We start from the raw sequence: 6,000 nt of genomic DNA on the forward strand, positions 1-6,000 counted from the left end.
CCTAAATAACATCGAAAAACATAACTTTATGTTGTACGAGAGGTCAACTAAATAAACATCTTTTAAATTAATTTAATAATAATTACGTGTCAGAAGATCTCTTTCCCAATTGGGTACGTATTGTAGATTATTATTATTCCTCAGAATTAAAATTGGCAGAAAAAAATTGATATTCTTATTAATCTTCAAAAAGACTCTTCTTCCTAAGTTAGTAAATAAGAAGAATATTAATACTAATAATCTTATTATTATATGAGTTTGTCACAATTTTCTCAACGGTTATGTTCAACAAACAGGGATAACAAATTATATAAGGATTAATTAGTTAAAGCAGTGTCTTTTTAAGTTTGTTCTTTTAGGAAAAAACTATAACAATTAAACTCATTCTTATAAGCCATTAACTACTACAAATTTTATTGGCCCACTATAATTTCCATAAGGAGTGACATCAATTGACACAGCTAAGGCTAAGAGACAGTAAAATATTGTGAGATTGACAACAGTTAATCATCATGTAAACAACAAAAACAAGAGACAAATGATGAGATAAATTGTTACATCTCATTCAAACATGTTGTCATTATATTCATATTGTTAGTAACTATTACCAACTCAAATCGAGTGATGCCTAATTTTTAAAAGGTGATTTATTGTGGGGAGGATATTTTGGTACTTATTGTAATTTTCGGAGAAGCATTGGACAATTTTGGAGAAGTGGTGAAGATGATTAGATTTCAATTGAGTATGTAGACGAGGAAAATTAAATCAAATTAAAGATGACTTGATTGGAAGGAGTTAAATTAAAATTAAAAAGGAAAGGGTTGGGTTGGGGTGGGGTGGGCGACTTGGTGGGCTTACAAGGTTAGATAAAAGAGAATGGGAGAGGGGTTCCTTTTTGGATTAACACGTGAGATAAACTATTAGTTCATGCATTCGGTCATATCTCTTTGAAAATAGGCTATATGGATGACCACGTGAGAATATGAGATACACTCTTGGTTTATGCATTCGGTCATATATATCTCTTAGAGAATAAGCTATAGCTTTGTTGTAAATGAGCGTTTTAAGAGTTCATTGTCGCAAGGAAAACCCCATCTATCCCAAAGCTATTGTGTACGAATGAGATATAAAGTCATATAACCTTTGCCACTAGACCAAAATTACAAGTTTGATTATTTTGAATTTGATTTCCACAAAATTACAATAATTTTAATTTACTAATTAAGAGAAAAGTTTTTCAACTGCAGATAACTTGCACTGCATAAGGAATCTAATTACTCTCCTTGAAAAACAATTAAGGAGTGGACGTATAGAGTAAAAGAAAAGGCATACTAGAATGAGCAAATATTATGAAGGCATGTTACCCTTCAACTAGACATGAGAATATGATAACATTGCTTAAAGTGCTCTCATTTATCTTAACCTACTTTTAAGTCTATGGTATACCTGATAATTTAATAATTAATCAACTATTAAGATCAGATTAGCTATTTGATTTTTTTTGTTAAAGGATTATCAGACACGTTATTGAAACAGAATCTGCTAATTCATTTGTATCATTTTAAGCCCTTAATTATTACAAATTTTTACCTAGACTCTACGGCAGGGAAAACTGCCTGCACCCCCCACCCCTCCGCGCGTGCCCCGCCCCCGCCCCTTTTCATTTATGAATTTTCTGTAAATTTTTATAATATGTTCATTTCTATATTGGTAAATGTTCATTTATAAATCATTAGATGTTCATTTTTATAATAAGGAGTTTTTGTTCAAACTAATACGAAGTACATTTTATGAATTGCATTTTAAGAAAATTTTTTTCAATAAAAATGAAAGCAAATTTATTTATTTATATGGATTGCTGCGTTCAAATCATTTTTATTATTAGAAGTATTGCATCATCCAATGTACATTTTTGTTTATTCGTGTTTCAACATATGTTCATTTTTGTATCATTAAATGTTCATTTCAAGAGCTATGTGTAAGTTTTATAGTAAGATGTATAAAAATACATACGTCTTAGAATTGTATTTATATAAATAAAGAGTTGTTAAAAATAATTTCCAATATAAAATAAATTCAATTTAATTACAATAATAATGCATTTCCATACAGCTATACTATTACATGTAATTGTTTCATAAACACGAAAGTGAACATTTCCATCACCCAATGTTCATTTATGTTATAATAATGTTCATTTATATATATATATATATTTGTTTATGGGATTATAAGTTGTACATGTGACTTTTATTGATTATCAATGTTTTGTAGTTTCATAAATAATGTTCAGTTATGTAACTATAGATGATCATATATATTTTTACATATGGTAATTTAACTGTAATTGATCAAATGCATTATTGTGACTGACCATTATTGCTATTATATGTGTTCATTTGTTACATGTTTAATTATCTATTAACACGTGAATGATTGTATACTAATATACAAATGAACATCTGTCAAAATGGAAAAGAAAATTTATTAAATAAAAAACCCACTACGAACTAGTTTAATTAATGCTTACTTTTCTCAAGATTTTTTATGTGCTTCTCTAAAACTATTTCCTTCATACTGCAATAAAAATGAACATTCATCAAACACCTTTGATGTTCTAATAATCGTATGTTAATATGTGAAATTTTGAATGACCATGTATTATTATGTGATTGAACATTTACCAAAATAAAAACGAACATTCATCAAAATAATTCTCCACTTCAAACTATGAAAAAATGAACATTATTACACGAATGGCTGTAAATTATTAAATACATATGAATTGAATGAGCATTTGTATTAATTAAATGAGAGTTTTTCGAAAAAAAAAGCATGTGAATGATAGTATACTAGTGTATAAATGAGCATTTATCAAAATGGAAATGAACATTCATCAAAAGAAAAATTTCACTACGAATTAATTTTATTAATACTTCATTCTTCCAGAATCTTTGTTTTCCTTTTCTGGAACTGTTTTCTTTGTTGTACAAAAAAAAATGAAGAATGTAATGATTTGATTTACTAGTTTTTGAACAAAAATTACTAAAACTATAGTAAATACTTACATGATGCATTTTCCGCAGTTGATGTTTCAATAATTGTTTTGAAATACAATCACAACAAAATTTTTTTTAGTAAAACCTAGGTTTCATACTCTTTTTTGAACCAAATATGAACAAAACCAACTTATTCTCTCGAATTTCAATCTTGTTTTGTTGAATTTTGTAGTGATTGAACAATTTTTATTGATAATTTGTCTCAAATTCGTAGAAATTTTGGGTTTGAAAAAGTAGATCAATGGGTTTAGAGAGAGAAAATGGGTGTAGAGAAAGAAAATGGGTAAGGAGAGAGAAAATGAAATGAAATGATGATTTGAATATTTTTTTTTTAATCTATAGGTGGGTAAAAAGTGTGTACAGAAAATGGGGTTGTTGGGTTTGTTTATGTATTGTTTAGGGATGGGGGTGTAGGGATAGATAGCTACACTAGAGTCTAGGAGTATATAATTAAGCAATTGACAAAGCTAAATGTTTTTAAACAATGTCCTTGATTGAATTAGGATGTTTTTAGTTCATCTGATTTCACTCATTTTTTTTTTTTACCAAGATTACAAATTTAATTGATCTTATTTAAACTTATTCTATTTATAAATTGAATTTAAGTAGTACTTATTTTTCTTGAATCGAAGTTATCTAAACTTATATAAACATTTTTCTAAAAAAAAGTGAAAATAAGGTGAATAGAATAAGGCCTTGAAATCCTATTTGTAAAATTCATCTGCATATGAGCATATCCCCTACGGCCTACGGTTATGGGGTATGTACTGCATGAAATAAAGTAAGGCCAAAAGAGTAGGTTTATAAATTTGAAGATGCAAGTCTTGGTATTTTGTCCTTGGCCCAATGGCTTAGTATTGTTTTTTTCATGTTGCCAAACTAGCCTCTTTAGCCCAATCTTAAAAACATGCAAAAAAAAGCTTATTTGCTTAATCCTTACTGAAATGTTTTTGCTCCCTTTTTCTCCTCTTTGAAAATAACTACCATGTCATTTTGACTTTTAACTGAATTGATTGTTAGTTTGTTACTTGATCAATCAATACTCTATTGAGTCAATTCCAATCATTATTAATACTATGCAACTTGTTTGAGTTTTAACTTTGTACATTTTAAAGGCGTTGTCTTTCATGAAACTCTGTTATGTAGACCTTTCACCCTGGCAATGACATGTCAAGTATGTTACTAACATGACAGATGACACTACATCAATGTTTAGCATTGTTTCGACATAAAAGTAAAATATATACAATAATCAATTTACTAATGTTTTACAAAGTATCCACTAAATGATTTGGTAAAGTTAAAAATAAAATACAAGGTAAATTAAAGGAACTAATTGTATGAATATGAACCATGAAAAATAATAATATGAATACAATATACCAACACTTAATTCTCCAACAGAAACTAAGATTTTTAGTAAAACATGATTATGTGCACATTAGTCACCCCCTCAGTCGCAGACTAATCAAGATAACATCCAAATACTAACCTGAATTCTGGATAGCAAAGTAATCTTCATACATAACTGGGTTGCTGAGGATCTGCATCACAAAATTGGTAACAAACATCAGTAAAATAGGAAGGAAAACCACTACAGTATGTCAAAATTAAATGACTCAGTACCAGGCTACCAGCACATTATGCTGAAATCTACATGAGAGCCTTAGGAAGTAGGTACTAACATTTGAAAACTATGATGAATAATAATTACTAAGTATAGTTTTATAGGTATTAACATTAGATGCTCTAGCATGAGAGACAATAATTTGATGAGTAGTTACAAGATATTTTCTACAAAGATAATTAGGTGAATAATTATATTCAGATAATGATCATAACTAGCCAAGTTTGAAACCATGTTATCATACTCTGCCCCTAATTAGATTTGGTAGTAAAGTTGTACCCCTTTCATCCGGAACTGATAGTCACATATATATCATACTTTTCTGGATGTGTGGAACAAAATGTCTCATTTTTTGAACTATTTGTGGCTTATTATTGTTGAGTAAAGGTAAAATTGTAGCCATAACATTTTACATTTTACCATATCCTTAATTATGAGAGGTTGGGATAATGTGACAACTCAATATAAATAGACGAAAAGAGTACATTAGGTTAGTACAAACTACTCCGCACTTTTTTTTGTGGACCAATAGGATTAGTAAATTAGTTCAAACAATTTCTTTTTTAGGATTTTGCAAAATAACAATAATTTCACAATTAGTAGAAAATCTCATTACATAATCATACAATTAGCATATTCATTTTGTTTATCAAAGATCAAATCTCAGAGTTTAAAGTCCTGGGAATTAGAGAAATCTCTCCATGAAGTTGAATAATTCGGTTATTGTTGGTCACTGTTATGGTAAATTTGGTACATTGTAATGACGTTTGATCACACGGCATCCTCAGTCACAGCCACTTCTAAAGATAACCAACCTCCTCGGCTCCTCCCCTACACAAGGGACTGAGGGAGTCATTGGCTTACCAGTTCAAGGTTTGTAAAGGGTATTTGTCTTCCCTTAGCCCAAGAATCTCTCAGATGGCAGAGCAAAAAATATAAGAAACAACATCAGCACGCAACAAGATGTTATACTGAGCTGCAAGACAGCAAGAATGTGAAGCACAGCATGCAACAATCAGAGTAGTGTGTATGATAATTTACAATCATACTGTCGTACCCTTTTATTTATTTTGTTCTTTTGGCAAAGCACATGTCTATACTCAGAAATTCATATTTGCAAAGACATGAGCATGATTGTGTTGAGTGTATGGTGCAAAGGGACACAGTAGTGATGGCAATATGGCATGCATATAGTGATATTTGTACACGAACTAAAAGTATGCAGATGCTACAGCTGATTTTGACATTCGTTCATAATTTGAACTCAGAAATTCGTATTTTGAATTTTCAAAAATAGCCACAAAGAGGACGGAA

This window comes from Chenopodium album, chromosome 21, assembly GCF_948465745.1.
Source record: "Chenopodium album chromosome 21, dcCheAlbu1.1, whole genome shotgun sequence".
NCBI lineage: Eukaryota > Viridiplantae > Streptophyta > Magnoliopsida > Caryophyllales > Amaranthaceae > Chenopodium > Chenopodium album.